Here is an 18,192-nt window from a genome sequence, read left to right on the forward strand (position 1 = left end):
AGGGATCAAAATTAGGGATATGAAAGGAAGGCTTCCCAATCCAACAAGGAAATTGGAGGTTTCACTAAAGAGCACTCTTTTGGAGAGGTAAGTGCCTATGGATCATAACCTCAACTCTCTGATATCATGACTATTTTTGAGAATGAAGGACAAACAACAAGCTCTTAGAGTAAGAGCTGTTCTACTGAAGACTGGCCAACTTTTCCTTCTTTCCTTCCTTCCTTCCTTCCTTCCTTCCTTCCTTCCTTCCTTCCTTCCTTCCTTCCTTCCTTCCTTCCTTCCTTCTTTCTTTCCTTCCTTCCTTCCTTCTTTATAATTCCTTCCTTTCTTCCTTGTCCTCCTTCTTTCCTTCCTTCCTTCCTTCCTTCCTTCTTTATATTTCCCTTCTTTCTTCCTTGTCCTTCTTCCTTCCTTCCTTCTTTCCTTCTTTCCTTCCTTCTTCCCTCCCTTCCTCCTTCTCTCCTTCTTTCCCTCCCTCCTTCTTTCTCTCCTTCCTCCCTCCTTTCCTTCCTTTTTTCCTTCCTTCTTCCCTCCCTCCCTCCTTCTCTCCTTCCTTCCTTCCTTCCTTGCTTAAAAGATTTCAATGTCAACAAAAATAATGGATTCCAAAGATTTTCCTCATATCTAATAACATTCTAAATACAGGAAAGAAAACCTCTAAATTTTTGTGCATTGAATAGAATGTATGTTTTGTAATATATTTTAATTTTGAAAGTGCTTGAATTTACTTAATTTATGTGACAATAATAACCCTCGACAACCCCCCCCCCCTTAATTCATTTACTCTCAGCTCTCCTTAATCTTGTAATAAACTTTATGGGTCCTATTTTGTAGTTTCTGCATTTATGCGCTACGTTATTACTTTATGATGAACTTAGTTGATAATTCCTTAACTCTTTTTACTGATGACCTTTTACAGCTGTATAATTAGAATAAGTTGTGGTTATTGTATTGGAATTTGTATCCCATGGGCCAACAAGGCAGCACATTAATTCTCTGCATCACCCACTCTATGTGCATTGCCATCAGTGCAAAGATATTATTCTTTGTAATTACATAAAGAAAGGGCCTATTTAGTGTTAACTGACCTTTCTGTGACTGATCAGCCTTTTCCACCAGTGAAGTAGAAATGTATATCATTAAAATGTGAGTAAATAGGAAACCTTTCTAAATCTTCAACTACTCAAATCAGAAGAGTCCATGGAGAAGAAATTGTTGTCAAGCTTTCCCAGGATGCCACTAAAAGAAAAGCAGTGATCTTGTTCAAACTTTTAAAATATTGACAGGTATATATAACCAAATTGTGATGATGTATGGGAAAATTTAATGAGGCAATAATAAGCAAATAAGCTTGTGCTTAACAGTCCAAAACTGTGCTGGGAAGGAAGTGTTGCTGAAGTCATAAGCAAATTTGTGTTCTTTGTTTTAAAGACTTCATTCCTTTGGGAAGTTTGCTTTTCCCTGGGGCATAGATTAGCTGACCCTTATTTTTATTCTCTTTATGATGCTGTGATGTTACTCCTTGCTATCATTTCTATTTTGTTTTTTGGAATTACAACGCCTCTTAAGAACTGTGAGGAAACTGTTGAGGAAATATATGGCATTTCCATGGGGACCTTATACTTGTATAATCATAGTGAAAAACTAGAATCACCAAAAACTTCCACTTTTAAACACACTTACCAGGCTGCTGGTATCTTTTTTAAAATGTTGTTCCAATATCAACAGTTTTTGATTTACTTTGGAACATTCATCTAACATATATCCTACCTTCTAGAATCTCATAAGAAGTTTTAGAGACTTCTCACGTTTACTACTCCCATTGCCTGATTATTAACATCTAAAAAAGTTTGGATTGTAAATAGTGTCATAGTTTAAAATATTTCCTTACTGTTAAAAAGATGCTAATGGAGACTATGGAACTGAAGCCAAACTTGAGTGACATACCTGAAAAGTTAGTTGAAATGATGGATTCTCCCAGAGTGATGAAGAATCTCAACACAGGAATAAAATATAAGCAAAACGACTTCATTCTTCAATGAAACAGAAAGATGGACATTCAGCCTTCATTTTTGAAGAGGACCATGATATTATGGGTGATTTTTTTTTTTACTTACCTATGAAGCAGAGTTACACAAAGTCCTACATAAAAATTGTGCACAAAGAGGTGATTCTTCCAGAGCCAACATTTGAGAAATGCAGAGAAATAAAGTTGAATCCTAAGAAATGAAATGTAAAGTTTAGGCTGATGTGGAACAAAGAAAACAAAACTTATAGAAGGAAGTCATAAATTAGAATAAGAAACATGCTAGTAAATGTAATTCAGGTGGGGATTCACACTCAAGTAGGGGAATTAGGTGTTTCAGATAGGCTGTAACCTTTCTAGTACCCAGTTGGTGAAAAATTAGGAGAAAGACAAGATATTTAAAAAATCATGCTACAGGGATGTTAAAGTGTTTACTTCTGGGCACTTGGTCTTGCAATATTGTGAATAAAAATCTTTTTCTGGCTTCATTAGCAAATCTGCAGGGTTCTTGGTAAAAGAAGTCTGTCATAGGGGAAAGGAGGTGTCTTTATGTGATTAAGGTAGACATCCCCCTAACTCACTGGCTGGTAGAGACTTTTGAAAGGACATATCAAACTAGGTAGAAAGGATCAGGTTAGAAAAATTTAATTGAAAATTCTCTTTGTACAGATGAATATTCTGGGGGTAGAGTGACCAGAAAGACTGGGGAGGGGAATGGATAGAATGTAGAAAATGTTGAAGGTAGAGTTGACAGAGTCAAAATCTCATGTCACAGAAATTTAGTTGTTACATTTATGTGTGAGAAGTTAATGATGGTTGGAAGATCAAGTAGGAGAATAATTGAATTTGCATTTGAATATTATGATGAAAGTGGCACTTTTTCACAAAATGGAAGTTTGATTAGAATAGTCAGATGATAGAAAGTTATATAAGTGGCATTCTTTACTAGATTTAAGATAGAGGCAAATGTAAGCCCCTTTGAGACAAGGACTGCTATGTTTTTGCTTTTGTATTACCAGAGTAATGTACTTTATAGAAAACTAAGAAAAGAATATTGAATTAAACTAGATGAGATTTCATTAAATTGGTTTGAATTGGTATAATTCTTTGAGTTTGGTAAACTAACATTTACTCATCACTAAAATCATGATTTGGGTATACTAAGTTTCAGGTTTAGTATACCTAGAATCTGACTTTCATATTACTTAATGAATTCACTAACTGCAGTTGTTTTTGTCGATAAAACATTAGCCCTATATATGTGGGAATCCATCAAAATGCACCCCTTAAAGTTAGGCAGATAGGTGACTCAGTGGATAAAATGTTTGATTTGGACTGAGGAAAAACTTAATTTCAAATCTTGCTTCAGATACTTATTATCTCTGTGACCCTGAATAAGTTATTCTTAAACACTCTTAGATTTAATTTCTTCATCTGCAAAATAGGGATAATAATAACAATATATCCTTATTATTGTCACAGATTTGTTGTGAACATCAAATGAGTTATCATATATATATACATATATAATATATATTTCATTTATTAAATAATTGGATAGAATAGTAGATGCATAAGAGAATAAATGAATGAGAGAAGTATTCTAGTAAAATGTGCAGTCTTCTCGTACAGGAACTTTTTTTATTTAACTTTGTTGTATCCCTCAGACTTTGCATAGTACTTTATACATTGTAGACTCCTAATTAATATTAACTGAATTGAACTGAATTGAATTGTAAGAAAATTAGTATATGTTTTTAAACATATATGTATATATTTATATAATACATACACACAAGCTATCATTCTCAAAGAATGAAAACAGGTACTTTTGAAGCAATATAGTAATTATAAATTTCAACTTTATTTAGAATTGCTGATATTAGAACTGTTCATTCACAGAATCTGTTGATAGGGACATACATGCTGTATTTTCATAAAGGTACTTGAGTACACCAGGATGCTAATCACATGGTACAATTATAGCATGAGCAGAGGCTAGCATTATTTTTTATTTTACCACATAGTGTTAGTTTGTATTGTAATGAAGTTTACATGCCAATAAAATGTTGTTAGATGGCAAGAAACCATTCTATGTTAATTCAAAGCACTAGGGTATTTATATATTGACTAAAAATGTATATATTAAATTGCTTTACTAACAGTAATGATATAACCACCCAAAGAAGACAATAATATATTTAGCAGGTGCTATGAAAATGCAAAAGGTGCAATTGTGGTTCTAAAGTCATATGATGGGTCAAAATTCCTACTGGGACCAAGGTTTGTTTTGTTTTTTAAAACAAATATGAATATTATGAATATGTGTGAGGCATAAGATACACAAATACTGTATATAAAGATGCCTGTGGCTGCATGTTAACTTAGCAAACCACATATTAATATTATGTGATTTTTAAAAATTTATTTTGTTAGATTTCTCCCAATTACATTTTTTTGTTATTATTGTAGATTTTTATTTACAAAGCATATGCATGGATAATTTTTCAGCATTGACCCTTGCAAAACTTTCTGTTCCAACTTTTCCCCTCCTTTCCCCCATCCCCTCCCCCAGATGGCAGGTAGTCCAATATATGTTAAATATGTTAAAGTACATGTTAAATCCAATATATGTATACATATCCATACAGTTATATTGCTGCACAAGAAACATCGGATCTAGAAAGAAAGAAAAAACTGGAGAAGGAAAACAAAAATGCAAGCAAACAATAACAGAAAGAGTGGAAATGCTATGTTGTGGTTTACACTCATTTCCCAGAGTTCTTCTTTCTTTTTTTTTTTAATTATAACTTTTTATTGACAGAACCCATTCCTGGGTAATTTTTTTTTACAACATTATCCCTTGCACTCACTTCTATTCCGATTTTTCTCTTCCCTCCTTCCACCCCTTCCCCCAGATGGCAAGCAGTCCTACACATGTTGAATATGTCACAGTATATCCTAGATAAATTTATGTGTGCAGAACCGAACAGTTCTTTTGTTGCACAGGAAGAATTGGATTCAGAAGGAAAAAATAACACAAGAAGAAAAACAAAAATGCAAACTGTTTACATTCATTTCCCAGAATTCTTTCGCTGGATATAGCTGATTCTCTTCATTACTGAACAATTGGAACTGATTTGGATCCTCTCATTGTTGAAGAGAGTCACTTACATTAGAATTGATCCTCATATTGTTGTTGAAGTATATAATGATCTCCTGGTCCTGCTCATTTCGCTTGGCATCAGTTCATATAAGTCTCTCTAGGTCTCTCTGAAATCAACCTGCTGGTCATTTCTTACAGAACAATAATATCCATAACATTCATATACCACAATTTATTCAGCCATTCTCCAATTGATGGGCATACATTCAATTTCCAGTTTCTAGCCACTATAAAAAGGGCTGCCCTTTGCTTCTTTAATAACTCTTTGGGGATATAAGCCCAGCAGTAATATAGCTGGATCAAAGAGTATTCACAGTTTGATAACTTTTTGAGTATAGTTCCAAATTGCTCTCCAGAATGGTTGGATCTATTCACAACTCCACCAACAATGCATCAGTGTCCGAGTTTTCCCACACTCCCTCCAACATTCATCATTATCTTTTCCTGTCTTAGCCAATCTGAGAGGTATGTAGTGGTATCTCAGAGTTGCCTTAATTTGCATTTTTCTGATCAATAATGATTTGGAACATCTTTTCATATGACTAGAAATAGTTTCAATTTCTTTATCTGAAAATTGTCTGTTCATATCCTTTGACCATTTATCAATTGGAGAATGGCTTGATTTCTTATAAATTAGAGTGAATTCTCTATATATTTTGGAAATGAGGCCTTTATCAGAACCTTTGAATGTAAAAATGTTTTCTCAGTTTATTGCTTCCCTTCTAATCTTATCTGCATTAGTTTTGCTTGTACAAAAACTCTTTAACTTAATATAATCAAAATTATATATTTTGTGATCAAAATTGCTAGTTCTTTTTTGGTCACAAATTCCTTCCTCTTCAACAGGTTTGAGTGGTAAACTATCCCATGTTCTTCTAGTTTATTTATAATATCATTATTTATGTCTAGATCATGAACCCATTTTGACCTAATCTTGGTATATATAGTGTTAAGTGTGGGTCAATGCCTAGTTTCTGCTATACTAGTTTCCAATTTTCCCAACAGTTTTTGTCAAATAGTGAATTCTTGTCCCCAAAGCTGAGGTCTTTGGGTTTGTCAAACACGAGATTGCTATAGTTATTGACTATTGTTTCCTGTGAACCTAACCTGTTCCACTGTTCAACTAGTCTATTTCTTAGCCAGAACCAAATGGTTTTGATGACTGCTGCTTTATAATATAGTGTTAAATCTGCTACAGGTAGGCCACTTTCATTTGATTTTTTTTTTTCATTAGTTCCCTTGAAATTCTTGATCTTTTGTTCTTCCAGATGAATTTTGTTGTTATTTTTTCTAGATCAGTAAAATAGTTTCTTGGGAGTTTGATTGGTACAGCAATACATAAATAGATTAGTTTAGGTAGTATTATTATCTTTATTATATTTGCTTGACCTATTCAAGAACACTTGATATTTTTTCAATTGGTTAGATCTGGCTTTGTGTGGAAAGTGTTTTGTAGTTTTGCTCATATAGTTCCTGACTTTCCCTTGGCAGATGGATTCCTAAATATTTTATACTATCAACAATTATTTTAAATGGAATTTCTCTTTGTATTTCTAGCTGTTGGATTTTGTTAGTGATGTATAAAAATGCTGAGGATTTATGTGGATTTATTTTGTAACCTGTAACTTTGCTAAAGTTATAGATTATTTCTAATAGCTTTTAGTTGATTCTCTGGGGTTCTCTAAGTATATCATCATATTATCTGCAAAGAGTGATAATTTGGTTTTCCTTTAATCTCTTTTTCATCTCTCATTGCCAAATCTAGCATTTCTAATATAATATTGAATAGTAATGTTGATAGAAGGCAACCTTGTTTCACTCCCGATCTTATTGAGAATGGTTTTAGTTTATCCCTATTGCATATGATGCTTATTGATGGTTTTAAATGGAGGCTACTGGCTATTTTAAGGAAGAATCTACTTATTCCTATATTCTGTTTTTAATAGGAATAATATTGGATTTTATCACATGCTTTTTCTGCATCTATTGAGATAAGCATATGGTTTTTGTTAATTTGGCTATTAATATAGTCAATTACGCTAATAGTTTCCATAATATTTTTTTATATTTATTTATTTATTTTTATTTAATTTTTTTATTATTTATTTATTTTTTTTTTTTTATTATAGTAACTTTTTATTGACAGAATCCATGCCAGGCTAATTTTTTTTACAACATTATCCCTTGCACTCACTTCTGTTCCGATTTTTCCCTCCCACCCTCCACCCCCTCCCCTAGATGGCAAGCAGTCCTATATATGTTGAATATGTCCTAGTATATCCTAGATACAATGTATGTGTGCAGATCCAAACAGTTTTCTTGTTGCACAGGGAGAATTGGATTCAGAAGGTAGAAGTAACCCGGGAAGAAAAACAAAACTGCAAACAGTTTACATTCATTTCCCAGTTTTGTTTTGTTTTTTCCCTTTGGGTGTAGCTGCTTCTGTCCATCATTGATCAATTGAAACTGAATTAGGTCTCTTTGTCAAAGAAATCCGCGTCCATCAGATTGCATCTTCATACAGTATCGTTGTTGACGTATATAATGATCTCTTGGTTCTGCTCATTTCACTTAGCATCAGTTCATGTAATTCTCTCCAAGCTTCTCTGTATTCATCTTGCTGGTCATTTCTTACAGAACAATAATATTACATTACATTCATATACCACAATTTACCCAACCATTCTCCAATTGATGGGCAGCCACTCAGTTTCCAGCTTCTAGCCACTACAAACAGGGCTGCCACAAACATTTTGGCACATACAGGTCCCTTTCCCTTCTTTAGTATCTCCTTGGGGTATAAGCCCAGTAGAAACACTGCTGGATCAAAGGGTATGCACAGTTTGATAACTTTTTGGGCATAATTCCAGATTGCTCTCCAGAATGGTTGGATTTGTTCACAGCTCCACCAACAATGTATCAGTGTCCCAGTTTCCCCGCATCCCCTCCAACACTCATCATTATTTTTTCCTGTCATTTTAGCCAATCTGACAGGTGTGTAGTGGTATCTCAGAGTTGTCTTAATTTGCATTTCTCTGATTAATAATGATTTGGAACACTCTTTCATATGAGTGGTAATGATTTTAATTTCATCATCTGAAAATTGTCTGTTCATATCTTTTGACCATTTATCAATTGGAGAATGGCTTGGTTTCTTATATATTAGAGTCAGCTCTCTATATATTTTGGAAATGAGGCCTTCATCAGAACCTTTAATAGTTTCCATAATATTGAACCAGCCCTGCATTCCTGGTATAAATCCTACTTGGTCATGGTGCATTATCCAGGGAATGATTTTCTGTATTCTCTTTGCTGATATTTTATTTAAGATTTTTGCACCAATATTTCTTAGGGAGATTGGTCTATAATTTTCTTTCTCTGTTTTTGTCCTACTTGGTTTAAGTATCAGTACCATGTCTGTGTCATAAAAGGAATTTGGTAGGAGTCCTTCATTCCCTATTTTTTCAAATAGTTTATAGAGTATAGTAGTTAATTGTTCTTTAAATGTTTGGTAGAATTTACATGTAAATCCATCTGGTCCTGGAAATTTTTTCTTAGGGAGTTGATTCATACCTTTTTTTTTTTTTTTTTTCTAAAATGGAACTATTTAAGCAATTTACTTTCTCTTCTGTTAATCTGGGCAACCTATATTTTTGTAGTATTCCTCCTTTTACTTAGGTTGTCAATTTTATTGGCATAAAGTTGGGCAAAGTAATTCCTAATTATTACTCTAATTTCCTCTTCATTAGTGGAAAGTTCTCCCTTTTCATTATTAAGACTAACAATATGATTTTACTCATTCCTTTTTCTAATCAAATTTACCAAAGCTTTATCTATTTTGTTTTTTTTTCATAAAACAAACTCTTATTTATTAATTCAATAGATTTTTTAAAATTTCAATTTCATTAATCTCCCCTTTTATTTTTAGAAGTTCGAGTTTAGTATTTGATTGGGGGTTTTAAATTTGCTCTTTTTCTAGCTTGTTGCAAGCCCCATTCTTTGAACTTTTATTCAAGTATGTCTCTAGAGATACAAAATTTCCCCTTATTACCACTTTGGCTGCATCCCACAGTTTTTGGTATTTTTGTCTCATTATTGTCATTCTCTTGAACAAAATTATTAATTGTGTCTGTGATTTGCTTTTTCACCCATTCATTCTTTAGGATGAGATGATTTAGTTTGCAAGTACTTTTTGGTTTATTTTCCCCTGGCTTTTTTTAAAAAGTAATTTTTATTGCATTGTGATCTGAAAAAAATGCATTTACTATTTCTGCTTTTCTGCATTTGATTTTGAGGTCTTTAAGTCCTAATATATGGTCAATTTTTGTATAGGTTCCATGAACTGCCAAGAAGAACATATTGTCCTTTCTGTCTCCATTTAATTTTCTCCAAAGATCTATCATGCCTAACTTTTCTCGTATTCTAGAGTTGCTTTGTTCTATGATTTTTTTTTTCTATTTCACAATTTTTTTAAGGAATTATTTTCTTTTTCCATTTCACATATTCTGTTTTTCAGGGAGTTGTTTTCTTTTTCCATTCTATATTTTAATGAGTTATATGTCTTATCCAGATCCTCTTGCCAAGCATCCCTTTCCTTTTCCCATTTTTCTTCTAGCTCTTTTTAAAGATCTTTTTCAATTTCTTCTAGGAGAGCCTTGTGTGATGGGGATCAATTATATCACCCTTTGGGGCTTCATCTGGAGACAATCTGCTTTTAGTTTCCTCAGGATTTGAAGTCTGCTCTCTTTCAGTATAAAAGCTATCTATAGTTAAGAGTTCACTTTGCTTTTGTACTCATTTTTTTTTAAAAGTTGGGATCTGCTTTTAGGGCAAGGAAGGTTTTCCAAGCCTACTCTACAGACTAGGAAGCAACAGCAGCTGCTTTAGAATGGTGCTGAGTCACTCCCAGTACTGGGTGGGCATGACCAGGTTCTGTGAGATTCTGGCATTTGGAGATTCACTCTTTATCTTTTGTGTTTGTGTTGGATGTTTTATAACTTCTCTGTTGGTCTACTGACTTGCAAACAGGGCAGAGTAGCCAACACTGCTGTAGATTCGTCCTGGTAGATTTTCCGCATCAGGGAGTTTGTACCGCCCTTTGGAGACCTCACCCAGTCCCCAGTCTGCTCAGAGCCTTTCTGCCTGCACTGGCCTCCTCCTGCACCCAACCAAAGCAGACCTTTTCTGGTGATTTTTGAAATTATCTTCTGCTGGTAATTTGCTTCACTCCCAATATTCGTGGATTCTTCCAGTCCAGCACTATTTCAGAGGCTTAATTTCATAATTAGTGTGAGGGTGGTAGGAGAGCGCAGAAAAAAGTGTGTGTCCTCTCCACCATCTTGGCTCTCCCCTCCACCCAAATTCATTTTACTTTTGTGTAACTGAATGTTTTATATCTCTGGTGAAAGGGAAGAGGCTCTATATAGCATTTCAATCAATCAACAGAAAAGATTAGGTTTAAAACAGGTTTAAACAAGATTGTATACAACCTGTGATCCCTTTCTCAGATGTGAATTCTTCTTTAATTGGGTCAAGAAGAGAACAGCTGATTGACTCTGCAAGTTAATTTCATTTCGGGACATTAAAATATTTGGATGATTGTCAGCATTTGTTTCGTCAAGGATGGACTAGTCAGAATGTGGTTGATTTCAGTTTTGAGGATCCCAACTAGGCTCCTGAAAAACATTTATGGGAGTCAGTAGATATGAGTAAAATGAGCTTTTCTTTCTTTTCTATTCCTGTTGATCATGGTATTGGAGAGACTAAACTAGTAGCAGACATACTAAGGAAAAATCTGGACAAAAACAGATTTTTAAAAAGTCTCTTAAAGAAGAAAAGCATTCCAAGAAGCACAGCCCCTTGTTTTAGAGAAGAATAATTCATCTATAGTCTAAAAAAGAACTTCCTCTACTAGGAATTGTAAGTTTACTCTTTGTACAAGTATATTTTCTACATGTGCACCTCATTACCATAATACTCTAAGTCCACATTCCCCTTAAATTTTAAAAGTATTTGTGGGAAAGTGTATTCCAAGCTTTGGGAAAATATTTTATACGAACTTTTCTTATTATACCATCTTAGTGAATATCTTTACTAAAAATGAAATAAAATAAGTTAATTCAGGATACTGCCTGATTATGAATGGGAAGCATGCTGATAGAGGCTGCTGAAGGACAGTATTAGTGAGTAACAGTATTAAAAACCCAGGCCAACAGGGTTATATTTAGGACTTAAAGAATAAGGAAGGTGCCTTTGAGGACCTGTCTCATCAATCGAACTGGGAGTTAAAGAATTAACCCTAAAGATAATGATAAATTAGAAAGGCCTAGAAAGATCTGAAGCACTGGGATTCAGAGTCCTTGAGAGCAGGAACTATGTATTAATATACATCTCCTCTATTCTCTAATATAATGCTCTTCCTTAGTAAGTGTTTAATAGATGTTTATTGAGTTGAATTTAAATTAAGTTAGTATTAAAATTAAAATTGAATTGACTTGCATTTTAGAAATTAGTGATTACTTTATATCAAAACAAAAGAGTATATCCTCTTAATAATGCTTTAGGGATAAATATACAATGTATTTCCACATTACAAATTTTTATTCATTCATTCAAAATTCAGCAAACACTGCCTATTACAGGGAGAGCACTGTATTCTGTGCTAAGAAAGATTCAAAATATAAATAAGACATGACCCATTCCCTTATGGAATTTACCTTTCAATCCGTAGGGTATAAGATGCAGAATACAGATAATTACATAATACAAAATTTCATAATAGATTCATTGGAAATTGCAAAACAAAGTGCCTTGTGTGGTCTAAGGTGGGAAAAATTATTAATGAGCAGGAGAAAAGAGAAGACTCTAAGGAGGTGAGGGTATTTTAGCTGATCATTACAGCATGGCTAAAGATTAACAGGGGGAAAGAGGGATTGGGAGGACATTCCAAGTTTAGGGAATTGCACAGACTTTAAAACATGCAACTGAATTGTCCACTGTTAACTGACAGGATGATCAACTATGACAGTCTTTAGAAATTAAATGATCCAAATACAATACAATACAAAAGACTCATGATGGAAAACACTATCCAGATTCAGAGAAAAAACTGTGTCTAAATGCAGATTGAAACATACTATTTTCATTTAAAAAATTTTTGTGATTGTCCCTTTTGTTCTGTTTGTACTTTCACAACATGATCAATGTGGAAATATGTTTAACATGATTGTTCATATAACCTATATCAGAATATTTGCCTTTTGGGGGATGGGAAGGAAGGAGGAAAATTTGGAATTCAAAATCTCATTTTAAAAAGAATGTTGAAAATTATCTTTACTTGTAATTGGAAAGTTGTTAAGGAATGAGCTTTGAGGAAGCAGTTTCAGTGCTATGATAGCAGAAAAGGCTACCTTGCAATGAGTGGGTGAGAGGAGGTAGAGATAATGGGTGCAGGTTTATTAGTGAAATGGCAGAAAGAAATGGAGCAATGTCTGGATGGAATAGAAAATAAGGTTAAAGGCGTATCTTTAAGATTTTAAAGCCTGAACAGGAGCAGGTTTGTAAGCAGAAGGAAGAATGCTTGTGTCATACTATTAGGTAGAGTATGGACAAGGAATGCAACCTCTATGGAAACATATTGCCAGTGGGGAGGGGAAGATTGAAGATTTATTAGAAATTGGAGATACTACTACAGCTGAGGCAGGAGGTAATGAAACAAGGGTGCAATCTGAAGGATTAACTTTAATAGGAAGATTTTATAAAACCAGAGAGAAAAAAAGAGGAAAGTGAAAGTGATTTTTCCTGTAAATGTTAATGAATAAAGGCTGCAGATGAAGGGCTAATTCATTTTTTGTTGTAAATATGAGGAATGGGGACAGTTGGAGATAAGAGAAAAGAAAAAAATAACAAGATTTGGAGCAGAGAATAAGATAGAGTTAATAAAGTTTGAGTAGAAAGATTTTTGTATAAAAGGAATCTTTTTATTAAAGTATTAAAATTATTATGAACAGAGTTGTTTGCCTATAGGGAATCTGATTGACAGATTATTTTCACAGGAGCAACTAAATGATATGATGAACTTCTAGATTGATAAATCAAGAAAGTCATCCTTGTAAATTTGATATTGCTATATTCTACACTTTTATCAATGTCAGATGCTACATAAGAGTTTATTCTAAAAGAATTGCTTATATGGAGATACAATGACAGAAAGCATGTGTTTTAAAAAATATATTATTATCATTATTGATTATCAGAATTGACATATAGTCACAATTTGAGCCAAAATGTAATAAGAGAAACTGCTTCCCCATTGAACAATTTCCCCCATTACAGAAAAGGGACTAGGTGGCCCAGTAGATAGAGTGGCCAGCCTAGAGTAAGGAAAATTCATCTTCCTGAGTGCAAATCTGGCCTTAGACACCTAGTATCTGTATGACTCTGGGCAAGTCACTTAACCCTATTGGTCTTACTTTCCTCATCTATAAAATGAGCTGGAGAAGGAAATGGTAAACCAAAAATATGGGATCAATAAGAGTCAATATAATATAATAAAATAATAATATAATAAAAACATAAAATAAATTGTAGAAGTTTTTCAATGAGTAAATATTTTCTCACTTAAAATTTATCAAAACTATCTTGGTTATTGTCATTTGACAAATCTGAATATTCATTGTAGAATAATGGAAAACTCTTTATAAAATACAAGCCAAGTCAGATATTTGATTCCTTTCCTTGCTAAATACTACATTAAACAAAGAAGGAAAGTGAGCTAATCATATAATATATCTAAATCTCAGGAAAAGTGTTTAATCTAATTATTCACTATCATTATTAATAATGAGTTTTGAATAAAGAACAATGAATCAAGTCGGGAGAAGGTGTTCTGTTCATTTAGGCTCATTGATTGTATTTATTAACTACAGAGGCACAATAATCCCACAATTCTACATCATAGACAAAGTGCTATAATAGGGAATTATTATAATAGAGTAGAAAGAATATTGGATTTTGGTGCAGAAAAATATTCATTGAATCTGACCTTTTCTGTTCTTATTATTTGTGTGGCCTAGTTATTCTTCCTTAAGCCTTAGCTTCTTCATCTGCAAAATTAAAAAGGTTTTCCTAGGCCATCTCCAACATCCTTTCTCTCTTTAATTCTAAACCCCTTAATTTGGTAATATTGGAAGGTTATTTGCAATGTAATCAATTCAGTATAGGAGAATTTAAAATCAGTGTGTTTCAAATTCAGGTTCAGAGTTTACATAGTAGTAAATAGCAGCACCTGAGATAATCTTTGACAAATTCAAGTTTAATGAGTGCTCAAAGAGGAGTAAAAATCTCTTTTTTGTTGATTATGATTCTATTGGATTTGAATAAAACATCCCCCAAAATAATTTCACTTTCCCTGTTCTTTCTCTCTAATTTTCTCTTTCCCTTCCATTTTTAGTCTCCACTTAAAAATCTTTCCCCTTGCTATTATTTTATGAGCAGTTCCACTTAAAATGGTGGTGGCGTGATTTCCTCAGACATAGCTCAACCAATTGTCATCCTCCCCCTTTGGTTCATTTACATTCTGTTATACCATTGGCTAAAATTAAACAAGTCAGAGTCGTGAGGTGGAACCACAGTTAGACATAAAAACATTTTCAATGCCTGCAGAATACCATTATTTAAAATTAAAAAACTTAAACTTCATTGCACATCTGAAGGTCACTGACTTTCCAGAATTTGTGGTGAATTGGGAAAGCCTTCCATATATTCATTACTGGGAAATGATAATGTAAAATATTATGACTGATGTACCAATATTTTGAAGATTCATTGGCATGATTACACAATTTGATATCTTGGCACCTTTCCGAATTATGCAGCATGGGAGCAGAAAGAACTGTTGTCACCCAGAAATGGAAAATATGTACATTTGGGAAGGACACAGTGCATTGCACTGTGGGCATAACATAATTTCCAAAATGAGTGCAGCTACTAGGTTCCATAATGTTTAGTGAATGTCCCACAAGTCAAATGGTATGCTTTCTTATTTTAGCATCCTTTTTTGTCCTTGTAGCTCTTTACAATGTAGAGGATGATTTTGAGAAAGCTTAGGCTTTCAGTGGCCCTTCTTTTTTATGGCAAATTCTCGTCCAGAATGGAATGTAATTAATTTCAATGGAAAACTTGTAAAGTTAAACTCCAAAGACTAACCTCCTGAAGTTGGTAATAAGAATTTGCAAGGACTCATCATGATTTTCCAAATATAATGACTAGTGTCTGAAAATAATTGTGACTTTTCCCCCAAAGTTGTGATCTGAAGCAATTAATCAACCAATTTATTAAGTATTTACTACACAGATAAGCATTATAGTATTATAGGTATAAACAAAAGGGAGAGCACATATAAATAACTAAAAGTCTAAAAGATCATAAAAGTAGCATAAAAGAGTTTAAAAGAGATAGAAGTTAATCTCAGAGCTGAAGCTATTTGCAAATAGGGAGAAACAGAAAGACCTGCGTTCAGTTCTGAAGGAAGTTAGGGAAACTGAGGCAAATTTAAAGGGTCATCATATAGGTAGGATGTTTATTAGTTATTATGGTGTTGGAATTTTGAAGAAAAAATCTAAAATGATTATCTTATATTAGAATTGTCAATATTTCAGGAATCACAGTGAGATTGTATTCATCAACAGGACTAAGGGATAAGGGGAAATCTTGTCAACTTAAAAAGAAAAAAAGAAAGCCTAAATGGTTTCACTTATCTTATTAATAAAATTTTGTGAGGTATAAACTTGCTTGTGTGTGTGTGTGTGTGTGTGTGTGTACATTGGTGGGGGCAGGAACTGGAGGGATGTTGGAATAAATTACTCTTAAGCTTGATTCTACTTCTAAAATAACCTTTGTTAAAATTTAGTCAGAACCTATTTCAGGAGGCCCAATAAAGATCAGGGGATAAATATTTTAAATAAATTCTGTTCAAAATTTATTTAGCATACTGGACTTATATCCCAAAGAAATCATAAAGGAGAAAAAGGGTCCCACATGTGCAAAAGTGTTTGTGGTAGCCCTTTTTGTAGTGACAAGAAACAGGAAACTGAGTGAATGCCTATTAGTTGGAGAATGGCTGAATAACTTATTGTATATGAATGTTACGGAATATTATTGTTCTGTAAGAAACAGCCAGCAAGATGATTTCAGAAAGGCCTAGAGAGACTTACATGAAGTAATGTTAAGTGAAGTGAGCAGGACCAGATCATTTTACATGGCAACAAGAAGATTATAAGATCATTTCTAATGTATGTGGCTCTTTTCAACATTGAGTAGATAGATAATTGAAGATAGTTCCAATGATCTTGTGATGAAGAGAATCATCTACCTAGAGAGAAGACTGTGGGAATTGAGTGTGGATAACATAGCATTTTCATTCTTTTTTGATATTTGCTTGAATTTTGTTTTCTTTCTCATCTTTTTCCTTTTTGATTTGATTTTTCTTGTGCAGCATGATAATTGCAGTTTGATATATATTGAATTACTTGCCATCTAGGGTAGGAAGTACAGGGAAGGGAGGAAAACATTTGAATCACAAGGTTTTGCAATGTCAAAAAATTGTCCATGCATATGTTTTAAAAAATGAAAAGCTGTAATAAAAATATATATTTTTTAAAAAGAATTCTAATAATAGTTTGGATCATCTCCATATATTACTACTTTTCAAACATCAGATATAATTATTTTCATCCTTAATAAATACTTCTAACCTTCTATCTGTTAATATCTTTTTGTATCAATAACATAGGTAGGTACATTTGACCCATTATTATGCATTTGATAAATAACTTTCAAATATCAACAAGAATGATAATCAACCATTGTTATTATTTGAGATGTAACAGAGTGAATGTATAAAAAGATATAATGCTATGGCTGGTTTTAAAACACAGGCGATTCCCAACTTGATATGCCCAAAATTATTTATGGGTCACTTGGAGAATTTGTAATGTATTTTCCCATGGAATTAATATTATTACTAATGATTACTTCCCCCTTGCCTCCAAAATCTATTTAATCTACAAACCAATGTTTTAAGGGTGCTAGATAATGAAATGTTTATTCAATTCAACTAGACTAGTTTTAGAAATTCTTACTAGCTGTGTGACTCTGGACAAGTCATGTAACCCTTTTTGCCTCAATTCCTCATCTGTAATATGAATTGGAGAAGGAGATGGGAAACCACTCCAGTGTCTTTGCAAAGCAAACCTCAAATGGGGTCACAAAGAAATGGACATAATTGAAAAAATATTCAAAAATAATAGAAGTTCTAAGACTCAATGTAATGGGCTGAGGCTTGAGTTGATTCACTGAGGTCCCAAGCACGTGAGGCTAAATAGTAATTGGACTATAGTCTACTAATATATATGCTTGGATAAAGAATGGCCCCGCCCACTCTCTGTGCAAGTCCTGATGTGTTGTATAGGAAATGACGATTTTGGTGGGTGGAGGCAGAGAGACAGGAAGAGAGGCTGGGAGAGATTGAGCCTGGGTTCTATGTTAGTAGCTGCTGGTCATGTGGCTGTTGGTCTAGCCAGCTTCTTGACTCAGCTGCACACATTGCTATCGCCGATTCCCTTCCACCTCCGATCTTTCTTCACTGAGAATAAAGATTGACAATTTTCCCCTAACCTGAATTCCTGATTCTGGTTGATTTTAAAATACGCGGTCTTCACAACTCAAGTCCTATTAATCCAATCTCCCTTTTTAATCTTGTGATAACAATTTACATCCTGAATTCTGAAACTCATTTCAAATCCCTAATATTTCTGATGCCTATACTGTGAATTCTTTTGATCTCGAACACCTCTAATTTGTGAAAGGATAAGAAAAACCTGAATACTACACAGGGAATACTAGGGAGGTGAAAAGAAGTTTTTGTTGTTCTTGTTTGAATGGTAAACAATTCAAATAGAGGGATTGTTGTCTGGATAAATGGCTCTAGTAGAAGTTTCTT

At 33.5% G+C, this 18,192-nt stretch overlaps 1 protein-coding gene across 1 annotated transcript in view; it reads left to right on the forward strand.

The window, feature by feature from the left end:
* Nucleotides 1-18,192, forward strand: part of CCDC178 (coiled-coil domain containing 178) — a 610,238-nt gene that overhangs the window by 395,885 nt on the left and 196,161 nt on the right. The window lies entirely within an intron of this gene.

The sequence above is a fragment of the Sarcophilus harrisii genome, chromosome 1 (assembly GCF_902635505.1).
Source record: "Sarcophilus harrisii chromosome 1, mSarHar1.11, whole genome shotgun sequence".
Taxonomy (NCBI): Eukaryota; Metazoa; Chordata; class Mammalia; order Dasyuromorphia; family Dasyuridae; genus Sarcophilus; species Sarcophilus harrisii.